Raw genomic sequence first — 20,209 nt, forward strand, 5'->3', positions numbered from 1 at the left:
CCCATTTCTTGTCTATAGAACAGAACTGCACCTACCTCAATGGTGTGTAAGGATTCCAGAAGTTATTAGAAGAGAGTGTTTGGAGCAGTGCAGACACACTGTAAAGGCTCAGGGTCTGTGGGCTGACACATACCCATCACCACACTCAGCCCCACAGCACAGGCTGACAGTCTCTCCAAATTCACCTTTCCAGTGCCCAGCTCCAACCTTCTGCTCAAGCCCTAAAACGCTGTGTGATATCACATCCCACTGTTTTGTTTTGTTTTGTTTTTGTGACGGAGTCTCACTCTGTTGCCCAGGCTGGAGTGAGTGCAGTGGTGCAATCTCAGCTCACTGCAACCTCCACCTCCCAGGTTCAAGCGATTCTCCTGCCTCAGCCTCCCAGGTAGATGGGATTACAGGCGTGTGCCACCACACCCAGCTAATTTTTCTACTTTTAGTAGAGACGGGGTTTCACCAGGTTGGTCAGGCTGGTCTTGAACTTCTGACCTCAGGTGATCCACCTGCTTCAGCTTCCCAAAGTGCTGGGATTACAGGCATGAGCCACCACGCCCGACCTCCCACCCAGCTTTAAGAAGGGGCTGCATACCTCCCTGCCTCATTCATAGTGGGGATGTAGAAATGCAGAAATGTACCATCCTGGCTAACACGGTAAAACCCCGTCTCTACTAAAAAATACAAAAAACTAGCCGGGCGAGGTGGCGGGCACCTGTAGTCCCAGCTACTCGGGAAGCTGAGGCAGGAGAATGGCGTGAACCCGGGAGGTGGAGCTTGCAGTGAGCTGAGATCCGGCCACTGCACTCCAGCCTGGGCAACAGAGCGAGACTCCATCTCAAAATAAATAAATAAATAAATAAATAAATAAATAAATGCAGAAATGTAGAAATGCAGAGTGAAAGGAGACCTTAGGGGTCATGGGAAAGTAGCCCTCACCAACTACAAAGGATCATGTAGGTGAGAGTCCAGTGGAATAAGAAAACTAACAACACTGAGATGTGCCTTCTATGCATCTGCACAAGGCACTGTGCTTCCCAAATATTACCACATGTGCTCCTCGTATCACCCAGTAGGGAAACAGGCACTGTTATGGTCCCCTTTTTACACATGAAGCAGCTAAGGATTAAAGTTAAGTAACTTGCCCAAAGTCGTCCACACCTAGTAAACAGAGCCTAGACTTAAACCAGGGCAGTCTGACACCAAAACCTGCACCCTCAAATAGGTATGTTAGTGCCAGAATCAAATACATCAATTCTAGAAACTAGCTGGAACACTGATGGTGATTTTTCAGATATCTCAAATTTAGTGTGTTCCAAAAGGAACCCATGCCTCCTCCTTCCGCCAACATACACTCCATTTCAGGAAAGGGCCCCACCATCCTCCAGCCTCTCGTCCAGGATGCTCTCACTTACACAAGTGCTACGAGGACAGGGCTCGATTTACTTTGTACCTAGCTAAGACCTTACACAAAGCGGATGCTCACATTTATTGAAGGAATAAATGAGGGTAAGAGTGGGGTGCTGATGGCACCCCCGCCACTAAGAAAAGAGGAGCTGGGGTAGAGAAGTGGTCATTCCTGACTGGGGATGGTCAAGAGAGCCCTAAAGTTCCAAGGTGAAAGGAGAAACAACTCATGTCAAGGTTATCTAGCTTTTTACCCTGCAAGAGTGATACCACAAAACCCAACGAGGGAAGGGAGAATAGAAACAGGAGCTGAGTGTACTTTTAGAAAAGTGGGGTGTGAGATACCCAGGGAGAAAGGGCCGAAGGTAGCTGGAAACTCAAGAGTGAGAACTGGGATGGACGTAGAGATTTCAGAATGTGTGAAAACTTGGGGAAGCAGGTAGATAGAATCTGTAAAAGAGAATTTAAAAGAAACAAAGCTAGGATGATAACCTGGAGCTGTCACTTAGACAAAACCTCCTTCTTCAAGGAGGAAGAAGCAATGAACAGCTCCAATGCACAGGCTGAGGAACTAAAAGGCAGCCAGTGAGCTCAGACACAGAAGTGGGACACGGTGACCTAAGCAAGTGGAAGCAGCAGCAAAGGAGTTGCAGTCCCAGCCTAACTGCACGGAGGATCAAGCTGGGCTGTCTAGAGGAAGCGGCACTGAATGGGGCCTAAAGTGACAGGAGGTGTCAGTCAAGAAACAATGTATGTGGGTGGGGTGGGCGGAAGGAAGAGGGATGTCCCAGACAAGCACTGTGTGGAGGTGGGGAGAGAACTGAGGACAACAAAGGTGCCGAAGAGAACAGATGGGAGACTGAACAAGTCAGACGGTAGACCAAGGAGGAGATTCAGGGTAGACCAGGCATGAAGAAAGCCGTGAGGCTCAGGGGTAGTGACAGAGTATAGGACAGAGAGGTGACTGACAGGGTGGAAGTCGGGGGGGCTTCGGGGCTTTCTTCATTCTTATAATTTATTATTTAAGGTCTACGTAACTATTCTCTTATTCTTAGAGGATCACCCCCACATAAAGCTATTATAAGCACTTCAGATACTGACCCCCCCAACTCTAGCAGGAGTATGACATTTAATTATGTATATTTATGGATGTATATGATGTGCAGATGCTCCTCGACTTACAATGAGGTTAACTCCCAATAAATCTTAAGTTGAAAAATCCTAAATAAAACACTGTAAATTGGCTAGGCGCAGTGGCTCACGCCTTATAATCTCAGCACTGTGGGAGGCCGAGGTGGGCAGATCACAAGGTCAGGAGATAGAGACCATCCTGGCTAACACGGTGAAACCGGGTCTCTACTAAAAATACAAAAAATTAGCCGGGCGCGGTGGCGGGCGCCTGTAGTCCCAGTTACTCGGGAGGCTGAGGCAGGAGAATGGCGTGAACCAGGGAGGCGGAGACTGCAGGGAGCCGAGATGGCGCCACTGCACTCCTGCCTGGGCAAGAGTGCGAGGCTCTCTCTCAAAACAAAACAAAAAACAAAAAAAACCCCACTAAGTCAGAGACGGTGTATTCATATGTGCATGTGTCTCTATCATATATAAGAGAGTCTGCTAATTGACAGAGACAGACTGTCAGGCGGGCAGGAAACAGGAAGAGGGTTAGACTGGAACCAAATTCTACAACTCTATCTCATATCACTGTATTCCTATGAGCAAAGAGTGAGTCAGCGGAAAAGGGGCAGTGGGGAGCACACCAGAACCAGAATGATGCTGTAACTCTGCAGCCAGTCCACGGGGAGATGCTCTAATGAGAAGCTCTTCTGTTTAGCCCAGCCCTACATCAGGTACACAGAACCCTCAAATCCTGCCTGGGAGGCAGGGTCTGATACAATCACCCACTGAAATGGGCATGGTGGTTCACGCCTGTAATCCCAGCACTTTGGGAGGCCAAAGTGGGCAGATCACCTGAGGTGAGGAGTTCGAGACCAGCCTGACCAATATGGGGAAACCTACTCCCTACTAAAAACACAAAAATTAGCTGGATGTAGTGGTGGGCGCCTGTAATCACAGCTACTCGGGAGGCCAAGGCAGGAGAATCACTTGAGCACAGGAGGCAGAGTTTACAGTGCCATTGCACTCCAGCCTGGGCGACGAGTGAAACTCAGTCTCAAAATAAACAAATAAATAAAAACACATAATTTTTTTTTTGAGACAGTCTTGTTCTGTCACCCAGGCTGGAGTGCAGTGGTGTGATCTTGGCTGACTGCAGCCTCTACCTCTCAGGTTCAAGCAATTCTCATGCCTCAGCCTCCCAACTAGCTGGGATTATAGGAACCCACCACCATGCCCGGCTAATTTTTGTATTTTTAGTAGAGATGGGGTTTTGCCATGTTGGCCAGGATGGTCTCCAACTCCTGACCTCAAGTGATCTGCCCACCTCAACTTCCCAAAGTGCTGGGATTATAGAGTCAGCCACTGCACCTGGTCACAAACACCTCTTAAACGGAACTTTGATACCCTCAGTCATATTAAAAACCACATCTTAATACTCAGAAGAAATACGAGCCTCTTGCTCATTATACAAATGAGAGTATGTGGTAAGTGGTCAGCAATGATGTGGCTGGCCAATAAGCCCTACAGCCTTGGACAAAGACTTGCCCTCTGTGCCTCAGTGTCCGCATCTTTAACTGAGTAGAACGCCTCACCTCTGTGGAACCAGTGGCCGCTGAATGAAACACGCAGTATGGTTCCTCGCACCCAGAAGGCAACTCTATCAGCTAATTCGCTCACTATTCACAGGTGCCTAGTCTGGGTAAGGCACTGCTCCAGGGGCTAGGAACAGAATGGGAAACAGCAACAAAAAACCACCCAAGGAGCATATATCCTAGCTGGACAAATGATCAACACATTAAGTAATAAATAGATGTTATATCAGAAGGGCTGGAGAAAATGGCTCTTCTTACAGGTATGAGTGCTATTCAATAAAACAAAGCTTCACCCCAGGAGGAACTGGAACCAATGTTTCCGGCTCTTAGCAAGGGCTTTATTCATTTCCAGAAGAGACTTGGCAGGATGTAGCTAATCACAATGGCTTAGACTTAGAGGAGGACTCAGAGGAGGTTGAAGAAAGCCGGCACAGAGCCAATGACAGGCAGTTCTCACCCAGAGTTATTTATTCCTAAGGCTCAGGGGCCTCGAACATTGGCCTCCCTTGAAGGTTTGCAGGGACAAGAGGAATGAATTTGATCAAAGCAGAAAGCAGCAGACTATGCTCAGAGAGGCAATGAGGCAGGTTCAGATGCCAAGTAACCAGGTCTTCCATAAAATTATCTTATGGCCCTGATTAAGCTGCCACCAGCGATCAGGCTACAACCAAAATCCCCAGGGTCCTGAAAGGCACAAAGGGCTTTCCCATCTTTCAGCCAAGATGGCCTAGGCTTTGGAGTCTCATACAAACACAACGTAATTTCTGGAGGCCAGGAGAAAGGGTAAGATCATGAAGGAAATCGAAGGATCAACTCCTCCAGAGGCCGATGGGCAGGTGTACTGCTAGAGGCCGTCAACATTCTCGACACTTCCCCAGAGCCCACAGTCAGCACAGGAGGCAGGCTTGCCAAGCTACCTGGTGTTAATGGCCACTGAGCACAAAGCCTGCTGGAGAAGACCAGCTAGCAGCTTAGCTGCCTCTACTGTATCCAGAATTCAGGGTTGGTTGGGCTATAGAGTTGGTTGTGAGACGCTCACAAATCTGATTATTTGACCCATACCAGGTGGGAGCAGCTGAGCAGTGCCCCACAATGGGATTCTCTGAAGGGCACACCAGAGGAGGCCTCATCTCAAACAGCACTTTCTCCGGCTCCAGGCTCCTCAACAGAGACATGTTCTTCTATCCTTAGTCAGGTGCATCTGTGGGCTGAGGAGCAATACAAGCTGTCACCAAAGGGCTAGCCAAACCCAGCTCTTTAAGGGCTTGCATCTTGGTGGAGAAATCCAGCATCCAGAAGTCCTAATCTAGACCCTCTTCAACTCTCAACACTTTACCTAGAAAGTAAACTAACAAGTCAGTGTCCCAGCCTGGGCAACATGGGGAAACCCCGTCTCTACACAAAAATACAAAAACTTAGCTGAGCATAGTGGTGTGTGACTCTAGTCCCAGCTCCCAGCTACTTGGGAGGCTGAGGTGGGAGGCTCACTTGAGAGTGGGAGGTTGAAGCTACAGTGAGCCATGACCGCGCCACTGCACTCCTGCCTTGGTGAGAGTGAGACCCTGTCTTAAAAACAACAAAAACGCCGGGTGTGGTGGCTCACGCCTGTAATCTCAGCACTTTGGGAGGCCGAGGTGGGCAGATCACGAGGTCAGGAAATCGAAACCATCCTGGCTAACAGTGAAACCCCGTCTCTACTAAAAATACAAAAAATTAGCCAGGCGTCTGTAGTTCCAGCTACTCCAGAGGCTGAGGCAGGAGAACGGTGTGAACATCGGAGGCGAAGCTTGCAGTGTACAGAGACTGTGCCACTGCACTCCAGCCTGGGCAACAGAGCAAGACTCTGTCTTCAAACAAAAAACAAAAAACAAAAAAACCAAAACTGTCTCAAAAAAATATCATAAACAAAACAAAAACACACATGCAAGTCAAAAAATCACTGGCTCCCGGTGAAGATAAAGAAAAACAGGCACACACAACAGGAATGCTCTGAAGGTGACAGAAGGCAGAAGGGAGAAGGGGGAGGAGGAGGTTCATGGAAGTTAAAAGCACCACAAGGTAATGCAAAGAATCACCAGGCTCCAAAATATCCAAGAATATTGCAAGTGCTCCCAAATAATCACAAGCATTGCCTACAGAACATACGCCAAAGTCTTCATATCATATAGCCAACCTCCTCTCCCAACTCCTCCTCACTTTTCTGGGTTCATTTGCAGTTACAGACATGTGTTTCTTAAAAAAAATAAAAAAGCATCTTGCTACGCAAAAACCCACCATTTGTGAGGAAAAATGGAATTAGGGGCACAACACTAAAAAATTTTGTCAGTGACACACATACACAAAACAATCTAGTGAAAATGGTAGTAAAGTTCTACACGTTAAATGGTTAAGAAATACAAGTGGCCGGGCGCGGTGGCTCAAGCCTGTAATCCCAGCACTTTGGGAGGCCGAGACGGGCGGATCACGAGGTCAGGAGTTCGAGACCATCCTGGCTAACACAGTGAAACCCCGTCTCTACTAAAAAAATACAAAAAAAAAACTAGCCAGGCGAGGTGGCGGGCGCCTGTAGTCCCGGCTACTCGGGAGGCTGAGGCAGGAGAATGGCGTAAAAACCCGGGAGGCAGAGCTTGCAGTGAGCAGAGATCCGGCCACTGCACTCCAGCCTGGGCGACACAGCGAGACTCCGTCTCAAAAAAAAAAAAAAAAAGCCGGGCGCGGTGGCTCAAGCCTGTAATCCCAGCACTTTGGGAGGCCGAGGCGGGCGGATCACAAGGTCAGGAGATCGAGACCACAGTGAAACCCCGTCTCTACTAAAAATACAAAAAAATTAGCCGGGCGCGGTGGCGGGCGCCTGTAGTCCCAGCTACTCAGGAGGCTGAGGCAGGAGAATGGCGGGAACCCGGGAGGCGGAGCTTGCAGTGAGCCGAGATCGCGCCACTGCACTCCAGCCTGGGCAACAGCGTGAGACTCCGTCTCAAAAAAAAAAAAAAAAAAAAAAAAAAAAAAAAAAAAAAAAAAAAAACAAGTAACTGTGATACTTTACCTTGAAAAAGGCCTGAGGCTTGCTCTGTGGAAGTGGGCCTCAGACGGTTTACAGCTTGTGAGTTATTGAGAAGTGGAGTTTGCAAAGCGAGTGAATGCTGTAACATCCGATGTACACAACTGTGGCTCACATACAACAAGTCAACTGAGGTGACTGATCTATGTTGAAGGGGTGTATATTACATGGCTTGGTACAGCTGGCCTCAACTTTTCACGATCACCTAACGTTTCTCACAGATGACATGGTGTACAGCAAACTCTCAAGTGGTTATCTAATACAGCAGCCTCACTGGAACAAACTCATGTTTCCAAACAAACACTTCAAGCAGAACTGTACTTTACTCCAGGAATCCTGGAAGCCAGTTCAAAGTACCTGACTTTGGAACTCAAAGAAGGTCCGAAGTTGGCCAGGTTGGTCCTGCCACTCCCACCCTTTGGGGGAATTTCTGCTCATTCAAGGCCTACCTCAAAGGGCTTCAATTTCTCTCACTCCTCCCAGTGCTGACTTAACCATTCCTTCTATACTCCCTTAAGACAAGAAACATAACTTATCAAATACTTATCAAGGTGTCCCCACCCATTAGCACAGCACTTGGCCCAAACATGTAAATAAGATTTTTTTTTCCCCACTGAAATTATCAAGGTCTGGGTTCATGCCTGTAATCCCAGCACTTTGGGAGGCCGAGGTGGGCAGATCACCTGAGGTTGGAAGTTTGAGACCAACCTGGCAAACATGGTGAAACCCCAACTCTACTAAAAAAACAAAAATTAGCCAGGCATGGTGACGGGCATCTGTAATCCCCGGTACTCAGGAGGCTGAGTCAGGAGAACCCCTTGAACTCGGGAGGCAGAGGTTGCAGTGAGCCGAGATTGCACCATTGCACTCCAGCCTGGGTGACAGAGTGAGACTCTGCCTCAAAACAAACAAACAAAAAGAATGAAATTAGCAAACTCTAGGGCCAGGAAAGAGGCTCATGCCTGTAATCCCAGCACTTTGGGAGGCTGAGGCAGGACTGCTTGAGCCCAGGAGTTCTGGACCAGCCTGGTCACCACAGTGAAACTCTTTCTCCACAAAATATTAATACCAAAAAAAAAAAAAAAAAACAAAAAACCTAGCAGGCTGTGGTGGCACACGCCTGTAGTCCCAGTTACTCAGGAGGCTAAGATGGGAGGATTGCTTGTGCCCAGGGAGGTCGAGGCTAAAGTGAGTTATGACTGTGCTACTGCACTCCAGCCTGTCATTCCGAACACTGACCCCCAGCAAAAGTTATCAAGCTGATCACATGCTTGAAAGAGATGGCAGATACCTTGAATACATGGCAGAGCGTTTTTGAAAAAGAAAAAAAATAATTTCAGAGATGGGGGAAATGAAGCCTTTACATTGCAAGTAAAAACAGTCACAATTAAGAAACAAATGGAGCCTTAAAAGCGGGACTGGAGCCAGTGCAGCGGTGTGCACCTGTATTAGTCCGTTTTCACAATGCTGATAAAGACATACTTGAGACTGGTCAACTTACAAAAGAGGTTTAATGAACTTAACAGTTCCACATGGCTGGAGAAGCCTCACAATCAAGATGGAAGGCAAGGAGGAGCAAGTCACATCTTACATGGATGGCGGCAAGCAAAGAGAGCTTGTGCAGGGAAACTTCCCCTTACAAAACTATCAGATCTTGTGAGACTTATTCACCATCATCAGAACAACATGGGAAAGATCTGCCCCCATGATTCAATTATCTCCCACCAGGTCCCTCCCACATGTGGAAATTCAAGATGAGATCTGGGTGGGGACACAGCCAAACCATACCATTCCACCCCTGGCCCCTCCCAAATCTTATGTCCTCACATTTCAAAACCAGTCATGCCTTTCCACAGTCCCAAGGTCTTAACTCATTTCAGTATTAACTCAAAAGTCCAAAGTCTCATCTGAGACAAGGCAAGTCCCTTCCACCTATGAGCCTGTAAATCAAAAGCAATTTAGTTACTTCTTTGATACAATGGGGGTGCAGGCATTGGGTAATTCCAAATGGGAGAAATTGGCCAAAACAAAGGGGCTACAGGCCCCATGCAAGTCCGAAATCCAGCAGAGCAGTCCAAATCTCAAAGCTCCAAAATGATCTCCTTTGACTCCATGTCTCACAACCAGTCATGCTGATCCAAGAGGTGAGTGCCCAAGGTCTTGGGCAGCTCCACCCCTGTGGCTTTGCAGGGTACAGCCTCCCTCCCAGCTGTTTCATGGGGTGGTGTTGAGTGTCTGCAGCTTTTCCAGGTGCACAGTGCAAACTGTCAGAGGCTCTATCATTCTGGGGTCTGGAGGACAGTGGTTCTCTTCCCACCGTTCAACCAGGTGGTGCTCCAGTAGGGACTCTGCTTGGGGGCTCTGACCTCACATTTCCCTGCTGCACTGCCCTAGCAGAGGTTCTCCATGAGTGCCCTGCCCCTGCAGCAAACTTCTGCCTGGGCATCCAGGTGTTTCCATGCATCCTCTGAAATCTAGGTGGAGGTTCCCAAACCCTGATTCTTGACTTCGGTGTACTCGCAGGCTCAACACCATGTGGAAGCTGCCAAGGTTTGGGGCCTGTACCCTCTGAAGCCACGGCCTGAGTTCTACTCTATGTTGGCCCCTTTCAGCCACAGCTGGGGCAGCTGGAATGCAGGGCACCAGGTCACTAGGCTGCACACAGCAGAGGAACCCTAGGCCCAGCCCAGGAAACCATATTTTCCTCCTGGGCATCTGGGCCCATGATGGGAGGGGCTGCCATGAAGACCTCTGACATGCCCTGGCGACATTTTCCCCCACCGTCTTGGGGATTAACGCTTGGCTCCTTGTTACTCATGCAAATCTCTGCAGCTGGCTTTAATTTCTCCTCAGAAAATGGAATTTTATTTTCTAGCACATTGTCAGGCTGCAAATTTTCCAAACTTTTATGCTCTGCTTCCCTTATAAAACTGATTGCCAGCCGGGCGCGGTGGCTCAAGCCTGTAATCCCAGCACTTTGGGAGGCCGAGACGGGCGGATCACGAGGTCAGGAGATCGAGACCATCCTGGCTAACACGGTGAAACCCCATCTCTACTAAAAAATACAAAAAACTAGCCAGGTGAGGTGGCGGCGCCTGTAGTCCTGGCTACTCGGGAGGCTGAGGCAGGAGAATGGCGGGAACCCGGGAGGCGGAGCTTGCAGTGAGCCGAGATCACGCCACTGCACTCCAGCCTGGGCGACAGAGCGAGACGCCGTCTCAAACCAAAAAAACACCAAAAAAAACTGATTGCCTTTAACAGCAGTCATCTCTTGAATGCTTTGCTGCTTAGAAATTTACTCTACCAGATATCCTAAATCATCTCTCTCAAGTACAAAGTTCCACAAATCTCTAGGGCAGCGGCAAAATGCTGCTAGTCTCTTTGCTGAAACATAACAAGAGTCACCCTTGCTCCAGTTCCCAACAAGTTCCTCATCTCCATCTGAGACCAGCTCAGACTGGATTTCATTGTCCATATCCCTACCAACATTTTGGTCAAAGCCATTCAACAAGTTTCCAGGGAGTTCCAAACTGTCCCACGTTTTCCTGTCTTCTTCTGAGCCCTCCAAACTCTTCCAACCCCTGCCTGTTACCCAGTTCCAAAGCTGTTTCCACATTTTCGGGTATCTTTTCAGCAGCATCACACTCTACTGGTACCAACTTACTATACTAGTCTGTTTTCACAATGCTAATAAAGACATACCTGAGACTGGGTGATTTACAAAAGCAAGAGGTCTACAAAAGCCAGTTCCAAATGGCCGGGGAGGCCTCACAATCATGGCGGACGGCATGGAGGAGCAAGTCATGTCTTACATGGATGGCAGCAGGCAAAGAGAGCTTGTGTAGGGAAACTCCCCCTTATAAAAGCATCAGATCTCTTTTTCTTTTTTTTGAGACGAAGTCTCACTCTGTTGTCCAAGCTGGAGTGCAGTGGCGCGATCTTGCTCACTGTAACCTCCACCTCCTGGGTTCAAGCGATTCTCCTGCCTCAGCCTCCCAAATAGCTGGGACTACAGGCATGCACCACCATGTCCAGCTAATTTTTGTATTTTTAGTAGACACAGGGTTTCGCTCGTCTTAAACTCCTAACCTCGTGATCCGCCCGCCTTGGCCTCCCAAAGTGCTGGGATTACAGGCATGAGCCACCGCATCCGGGCCTAGAGCATCAGATCTCTTTGAGATTTACTCACCATCACGAGAACAGGATGGGAAAGACCTGCCCCTAAGATTCAATTGCCTCCCACTAGGTCCCTCCCACAACATGTGGGAATTCAATATGAGATTTGGGTGGGGACACAGCCAAACCGTATCAGCACCTGTATTCCCAGCTACTTGGGAGACTGAGACAAGAGGATCACTTTAGCTTAGAAATTTGAGGCTGTAGGCTGGGCACAGTGGCTCATGCTTATAATCCCAGCACTTTGGGAGGCTGAGGTGGGCATATCACCTGAAGTCAGGAGTTCAAGACCAGGCGGGCCAACATAGTGAAACCCTGTCTCTACTAAAAATACAAAAATGAGCCAGGTGTGGTGGTGCCCACTTGTAATCGCAGCTACTCGGGAGGCTGAGACAGGCAAATCACTTGAACCCAGGAGGTGGAGGTTGAAGTGAGTTGAGACTGTGCCACTGCACCACTCCAGCCTGGGTGACAGAGCAAGATTCTGTCTTTAAAAAAAACAAAAACAAAAACAAAAACAAGTTTTAGGCTGTACTGTGCTATATAATGGCACCTGCAAATGGCCACTGCACTCCTCCCTGGGAAACATAGGAAGACAACCTTCTCTTAAAAAAAAAAAAAGAAAAGAAAAGGGCCGGATGTGGTGGCTCACACCTGTGATTCTAGCACTTTGGGAGGCCGCGGCGGGTGGATCATAAGGTCAGGAGTTCAAGACCAGGCTGGCCAACATGGTGAAACCCCGCCTCTACTAAAAATACATAAAATTAGCCACGCGTGGTGGCGCGTGCCTGTAATCCCAGCTACTTGGGAGGCTGAGGCAGGAGAATTGCTTGAACCTGCAAGGTGGAGGTTGCAGTGCTGAGATCGTGCCACTGCACTCCAGCCTGGGTGACAGAGTGAGACTCTGTCTCATAAACAAAAACAAAAACCAAACCAAACAAAAAAAAACACAGATGATCGTGATGGGAGAATAGGAGAGAACATTTCTACCTGAGGCATTTTCAACTTTTCAACTTGCAAGAGTAGGAGGCCAGAACCAACACTGGAAGACAGCAAGAAGGTACTTAGAAAGGAAGCAAATTTTAGTGCAGGTAACACAGAATGCTGCCATATTTAGCAGCAGAATTTAGCAGTAGTTTGGCTAAAGAAAGAGGTGAGGTGCGGCAGATAGGCAAATGCCTAGGCCCTAGGACAACTTCCCCTAGCTGGTGAGAGGAGAAAACTTAGGAACAATAACTCTGAGGAATACAATACAGTCACTGAGAATCAATAACGTTTCTTGAGGGTATTTATCAGACTCCTCTGGGATGAAAGCAAAAATAAAGATACTATTAAGTTTTGTTTTTACTATTTGAAGTTTCTAGAAACATTGGCCATGTGCTTTCCCACCACACAAAAAAAGCACAAGACATAACAAAGCCTAACAAAAGAACAAAGGTAGGAGTCAGGGGTTAAGTTGCAAGCTCTGCTTACTAACTGTGTGACCTTGGGCAAGTGGCCCTGATCTCCCCGTGCCTCAGGAAGAGTAAAATGGGGCTAACTACAACAACTACTTTATAGGGTGGTTCTGTAAGATAGTGAGAAGTAGGGAATCACTCAACCGTAGATATTAATCACGAATCAGGAGTCTGAGACCAGCCTGGGCAATATGGCAAGACTCAGTCTACAAAAATTTGTTAAAAATTAGCCAGGTGTGGGCCGCGCGAGGTGGCTCACGAGGTCAGGAGATCGAGACCATCCTGGCTAACATGGTGAAACCCCGTCTCTACTAAAAACACAAAAAACTAGCCGGGCGTGGTGGCAGGTGCCTGTAGTCCCAGCTAGCTACTCGGGAGGCTGAGGCAGGAGAATGGTGTGAACCCAGGAGGCGGAGCTTGCAGTGAGCTGAGATCCCGCCACTGCACTCCAGCCTGGGCGACAGAGCGAGTCTCCGTCTCAAAAAATAAATTAGCCAGGTGTGGTGGCATGCGCCTGTAGTCCCAGCTACTTGGGAGGCTGAGGCGAGTTATGATTGCACCAATGCACTCCAACTGGGTCAACAGGGAGAGATTCTCTTAAAAAATAAATAAAAGGCCGGGCGCGGTGGCTCAAGCCTGTAATCCCAGCACCTTGGGAGGCCGAGACGGGTGGATCACGAGGTCAGGAGATCGAGACCATCCTGGCTAACACGGTGAAACCCCATCTCTACTAAAAAATACAAAAAACTAGCCGGGCGAGGTGGCGGGCGCCTGTAGTCCCAGCTACTCAGGAGGCTGAGGCAGGAGAATGGCGTAAACCCGGGAGGTGGAGCTTGCAGTGAGCTGAGATCTGGCCACTGCACCCCAGCCTGGGCGACAGAGCAAGACTCCGTCTCAAAAAATAAATAAATAAATAAATAAAAAATGCTAATGATCATTTGAGTCTTCATAAAGTCGTAATCTTTTTGCTGGTGAAGGGTCTTGCCCTGATGATGGCTGCTGACGGATCAGGGCGGTGGCTGATGAAGGTTGGGGCAGCTCAGGGCGGGGGCTGACAAAAGTTGGGGCAGCTGTGACAATTTCTTTTTCTTGTTTTTTGAGATGGAGTTTTGCTCTTGCTGCCCAGGCTGGAGTGCAATGGTGCGATTCTGGCTCACTGCAACCTCTGCCTCCCTAGTTCAAGCAATTCTCCTGCCTCAGCCTCCCGAGTAGCTAGGATTACAGGCATGCGCCACCAAGCCCGGCTAATTTTTTTGTATTTTTAGTCGAGACGGGGTTTTTCCATGTTAGCCAGGCTGGTCTGGAACTCCCAACCTCAGGTGATCCGCCTGTCTCGGCCTCCTAAAGTGCTGGGATTATAGGTGTGAGCCACCATACTGGGTCAATTGCGACAATTTCTTAAAATGAAGTTTGCTGCATCAGTTGTCTCTTCCTTTCATGAAAGATTTCTCTGCAGCATTCAATGCTGTGTGACAGTATTTCACCCACAGTGGAACTTCTTTCAAAATTGGAGTCGATTCTCTCAAACCCTGCCACTGCTTTATTAACTAAGTTTATAAAATATTCTAAATCCTTTGTTATAATTTCAGCAATGTTCACTGCACCTTCAGCAGTAAATTCCACCTCAAGAGACCACCTTCTCTGCCTGTCCACAGGAAGCAACTCTCCATCTGCTCAAGTTTTATTATAAAATAACAGCAATTCAATCACAACTTCAGCTTCTGCTTTCTTTTTCTTTTTTTTTTGAGACGGAGTCTCGTTCTGTCAACCAGGCTGGATGGAGTAGCAATGGCAAGATTTAGGCTCGCTGCAACCTCCGCCTCCCGGGTTCAAGCGATTCTCCTACCGCCTTGCCCAGCTCTTTTATTTTTTTGAGACAGAGTCTCACTCTGTTGTCCATGCTGGAGTGCAGTGGCCCGATCTTGGCTCACTGCAACCTCTGCTTCCTGGGTCCAAGCAATTCGCCTGCCTCAGCCTCTGGAGTAGCTGGGATTACTACGCAGTAATAATCCTACCACCACACCCAGCTAATTTTTGTATTTTTAGTAGAGACAAGGTTTCACCATGTTGGCCACGCTGGTCTGGAACTCCTGACCTCAAGTGATCTCAAGTCTGCCTCGGCCTCCCAAAGTGCTGGGATTACAGGCATGAGCCACCAGGCCCAGACTTCAGGCTCTACTTCTAATTCTAGTTCTCTTGCTATTTCCACCACATTTAGTTACTTTTTCCACTGAAGTCTAGAACCCCTCAAAGTCATCCATGAGGGTCAGAATCAAGTTCTTGTTGTGTTAATCAAATTTTTTTTTTTTTTTTTGAGACACAGTCTCTCTGTTCCCAAGACTGGAGTGCAGTGGCGGGATCTCGGCTCACTGCAAGCTCCGCCTCCTGGATTCACACCATTCTCCATTCTCCTGCCTCAGCCTCTGGAGTAGCTGGGACTACAGGCTCCTGCCATGACGCCCAGCTAATTTTTTGTATTTTTAGTAGAGATGGAGTTTCACCGTGTTAGCCAGGATGGTCTCGATCTCCTGACCTTGTGATCCACCCGCCTCGGCCTCCCAGAGTGCTGGGATTACAGGCGTGAGACAACGCGCCTGGTCTTTTTTCTTTTTTTTTAAAGACAGAATCCCACTCTCGCCCAGGCTGTAGTGCAGAGGCGCAATCTCAGCTCACTGCAGCCTCTACATCCTGGGCCCAAGCGATTCTCCTACCTCAGGCTCCCAAGTAGCTGGGACTACAGGAGCGTGCCACCATACCTGGCTAATTTTTGTATTTTCTTGGTAGAGATGGGGTTTCACCATGTTGGGCAGGCTGGTCTCGAGCTCCTGATCTCAGGTGATCTGCCCACCCCAGCCTCCCAAAGTGCTGGGATTACAGGCGTGAGCCACCATGACCTACTGATGTCGATATTTTGACCTCCCATGAATCACAAATATATATATATATATATATTTTTTTTTTTTTTCTTTTTTGAGATGAAGTCTTGCTCTGTTGCCCAGGCTAGAGTGCAATGGTGCGATCTCGGCTCACTGCAAGCTCCTCTTTCTGGGTTCACACCATTCTCCTGCCTCAGTCTCCCGCATAGCTGAGACTACAGGTTCCCACTGCCACGTCCGGCTAATTTTTTGTATTTTTAGTAGAGATGGGGTTTCACCATGTTAGCCAGGATGGTCTTGATCTCCTGACCCTGTGATCCACCACGCCTGGCGACAAATATTCTGTTTTTTTTTTTTTTTTTTTTTGAGACGGAGTCTTGCTCTGTCGCCCAGGCTGGAGTGCAGTGGCTGGATCTCAGCTCACTGCAAGTTCCGCCTCCCGGGTTTACGCCATTCTCCTGCCTCAGCTTCCCGAGTAGCTGGGACTACAGGCGCCCGCCAACTCGCCCGGCTAGTTTTTTGTATTTTTTAGTGGAAACGGGGTTTCACCATGTTAGCCAGGATGGTCTCGATCTCCTGACCTCGTGATCCGCCCGTCTTGGCCTCCCAAAGTGCTGGGATTACAGGCTTGAGCCACCATGCCCAGCCTGACAAATATTCTTAATGGTATCTAGAATAGTGTATCCTTTCAGGAGGTTTTTAATTTACATTGTTGAGACCCATCAGAGGAATCACAATCTATGTAGCTATAGCCTTACAAAACGCATTTCTTTCCCCTGGTCCCGCCCTTTTTTTTTTTTTTTTTTTTTAAGAGATTGGCAGTGGAGGGGGTGGTCTCACTATGCTGCCCAGGCTGGTCTCTAACTCCTGAGCTCAAGGGATCCACCTGCTTTGGCCTCCCAAAGCGCTGCGAGTACAGGCATGAGCCAACGTGCTCAGCCCCAAAATGCATTTCTTAAGTAAGATTTGAGAGTTGAAATTACTCCTTGATCCATGGGCTGCAGAACAGATGTTAACATTAATCTCATTCATCTCCATGAGACCTCTTTGGTGACTAAGCACATTCTCAGTGAGCAGTAATATTTTGAAAGAAATCTTTTTTTTTCTGAGCTGTAGATCTCAATAGTGGGCTTAAAATATTCAGTAGAACATACTGTAAACAGATATGCTACTACACAGGCTTTCTTGTTTCACCGATCAGCACACAGTAGATTTCTGCATAATTCTTAAGGGCCCTAGGATTTTCAGAATGGTAAATGAGCACTGGTTACAATTTAGTCACGGGTCACATTAGCCCCTAACAAGAGAATCAGCCTGTCCTTTGAAGCCAGGCATTGATCTTTCTCTGGCTATGAAAGTCCTAGATAGTATTTTTTTTTCCATATAAGGCTGTTTCATTTACATTGAAAGTCTGTTGTTCAGTGTGGCCACCTTCATCAATTATTTTAGCTATATATTCTGCATAACTTGCTGCAGCTTCTACATCAATGCTTACTGCCTCAACCTTACACTTTCACATTACAGAGGCGGCTTCTTTCCTTAAACCTCATGAACCAACCTCTGCCAGTTTCAAACTTTTCTTCTGCAGCTTCCTCACCTTTCTCACTCTTCACAGAACTGAAGAGAGTTAGGGCCTTAAATCTGGATTAGGCTTTCGCTTAAGGGAATGTCACGGATGGTTTGATCTATCCAGACCACTAAAACTTTCTCCCTATCAGCAATAAGGCTGTTTGGCTAATCATTCATGCGTTCACTGGGGTAGCATTTTAATTTCAAGAATTCTTCCTTTGCATTCACAACTTGGCCAACTGTCGTTCAGCACAAGAGGCCTAGCTTTTGGCCTATCTCAACTTTTGATATGCCTTTCTCACTAAGGTTAATCATTTCTTAACTTGATTTAAAGTAAGAGAGATTCAACTGACTGCTCCTTTTGTCTGGACACTGTAGGGTCACTGACTGGCCTAATTTCAATATTGTGTCTCAAGGAATAGAGAGGCCTGAGGAGACTGGGAACTGCCAGTCAGTGGAACTGTTACTAGACACCCAACTTTTACCAGTTAAGTTCACCATCTTATATTAGTGCTATTCATGGTAACCCAAAACACTGACCACAGCTCACCGTAACAGATGCAATAGTGAAAAGGTTTGGGGCTGGGCATGGTGGTTCATGCCTGTAATCCCAACACTTTGGAAGGCCAAGGCAGGCAGATCACTTGAGGTCAGGAGTTCGAGATCAGCCTGGCCAACATGGTGAAATCCCGTCTCCACTAAAAATACAAAAATTAGCTGGGTGTGGTAGTATGTGCCTGTAATCCCAGCTACTCCGGAGGCTGGGGCAGGAGAATCACTTGAGCCCAGGCAGCAGAGGTTACAGTGAGGCCGAGAACATGCCATTGCACTCCATCCTGGGTGACTGAGATTCCATCTCAAAAAAAAAAAAAAGTTTGAAATATTGTGAATTACCAAAACTTGACACAAGAGACAGGAAGTGAGCACATGCTGTTGGAAAAATGGCTGGCACTTACAGACTTGCTCGACGAATACTTGCTATAAACCTTCACCTTGCAAAAAAGGCAGTATGTGCAAAGCACAATAAAATGAGGTATCTCTTATTTCCTCCATCCTCACCCAGCTGCAGGAGGGCCAGCACCACGACTGTTGACTGCTGTAAGTTTGGCATACAGGACACCTCAAAAATATGCTACTTCGATCTTGAGGAGAGTGAAATATCTTACTCATTTTATGTACAAAGCACAGATGTGTATACATTCTATAAAAATAGTTTACGTATGGCATTAAGATTTCATGAAGATTAGAAAAACAATGTTTACAAAAGCTCCTTACAAAGGTAGTAATTTAAGATCAATACACGATGTATTAAAGTAAGATTTTTGGAAGCTCAAATTCAGGCAATACAAAAGCCAGCAACACAGCTTGCTACTCAAATGTCCCTATTTCATCTCAAACTCACAGTAAAACTGAACCCAATGTATCCTTGTCCATTAACAAGTAAAACACCAAGAAAACAACAAAACATTCCCTTCAATGTCTCTTTTACTGTCAGCGGTCCCAAAACTCCTGGTCACCGAATTCAAAAGCCTAATCCTGCAGTTAAGACTTAATCTCATCTGCTGCCAAAGAGCCGGCTTTGTGACCTTGGGCAGACTACCTCACTTTTCTGGACCTCAGTCTCCCCAACCACTTGGACACTGTAAGTCAGATTCCAGAGCTGAGACCCAACGTCTGGCTCAAGAACTTCGTGCAGAAACAGAACGAAGGTTATTAAGACTGTGAACGTCTATGGGAACCGACAAGTGAAAAAAGCTGAAATCCCTACCAAAACTGCTTGCCCAAGCTCTATCCTTTTCCCTGTTTCCTCGATGGGTCAAAGGCGGAAAAGCGGTGTTTACTAGCAACTCTTTTTCGGGTCTTGAGAATCTTCATACGCCAGCCTACAGGCGCGCCAGAGGGTGAAGGGCCCGAGCGGTGCAGGGCTGGGCCGCAAGCCTCACAGTCACACGTTCCACCAACCATCAGCCGGGGCCCGGAAGCGCGTCCGGAAGTCGAGGCCCTACCAAGTTTTAGACTGCGACCTCGGCGCCCCACACTGTCAGTCCCGCACCCGTACTCAGATCCTCCCGACCTACAAAAGGCCCCGCCACGCGGCCCGGGCACCCGGGCACCCGGGCAAACTCGCAGGCCCCACGATGGCGGGGCGGCGGCACGAACACACAAAGGAGACGTCGTCAGCGGGGAACAAAAACCCTGCCCAGGTCTCCCCACTAACAGCACACCCTGCCCGACTCTCCGAGTGACCTTGGGGGCGTTCCTGCCCTTCCCAGAGCCTCAGTTTCCCTTCCTAAGCTATGGACTAAGCCCCATGGCCGCGGCCCGCCAGGGTGAGCCGAGACCCAGACGCAGGCCTCTTAACTTCTGTCGCCCGCGCCAAGCCGGGTTAGGTGCGCCCGCGCGGAAGGCGGTGCGAGCGGCCAGAGCTGGCTCGAGGTCCCGGGCTGCGGAGTCTCGGCCGGGTGGAGCCGCGCGGGCCGAGGCCTCTGTAGGCCGCGAAGCCGCCTAAACCTCGCATCTGCACAGGCCCTGATTTGCCGCTGCTTCCCCGCAAAGCCCAGCCTAACCTGGAGCTAGTTAGGTCCGCAGGCGCCGCCGCCGTCGCACTCGAGAGAAGAAGCTGCTTCTCCAGCCGCCCAGGAGAGCCCCTCGAGAAAGATGCCGCCGCCTCAACAGCAACCCACTTCCGCTTCGGAGGCCTCGGCTCCGCCCCCCGTCGTGTGCCCATTGGCCGCCCGCCTACCCTACTTCCGCGGTTGGCCGGGTAAGGACAAATTTTTAAATCCTATTGGATAAGAAAACCATCTGTTACCACTTTAAAGCGCGCCTCTTTCCGCCCCCGCCCACAATCGAGCGCCCTAATTCGCACCTTCCGGCAAGAGACGGCGCGGGCGCGGCCCCGCCCGCAAGGCCTTCCGGGAGTCGCGGTCTGAGGGCCGACCGGGCTCCTGTACCCGGCTGCGA

At 48.6% G+C, this 20,209-nt stretch overlaps 1 protein-coding gene across 1 annotated transcript in view; it reads right to left on the minus strand.

The window, feature by feature from the left end:
* The window catches only part of LOC105483852 (cilia and flagella associated protein 99), a 72,918-nt gene that overhangs the window by 1,746 nt on the left and 50,963 nt on the right, over positions 1-20,209 (minus strand). The window contains exon 17 of the mRNA XM_011744875.3: positions 19,813-20,030. The gene's annotated coding sequence lies outside the window, so the exon portion shown is untranslated. The remainder of the gene's footprint in view (positions 1-19,812; positions 20,031-20,209) is intronic.

This window comes from Macaca nemestrina, chromosome 3 (genome assembly GCF_043159975.1).
Source record: "Macaca nemestrina isolate mMacNem1 chromosome 3, mMacNem.hap1, whole genome shotgun sequence".
NCBI lineage: Eukaryota > Metazoa > Chordata > Mammalia > Primates > Cercopithecidae > Macaca > Macaca nemestrina.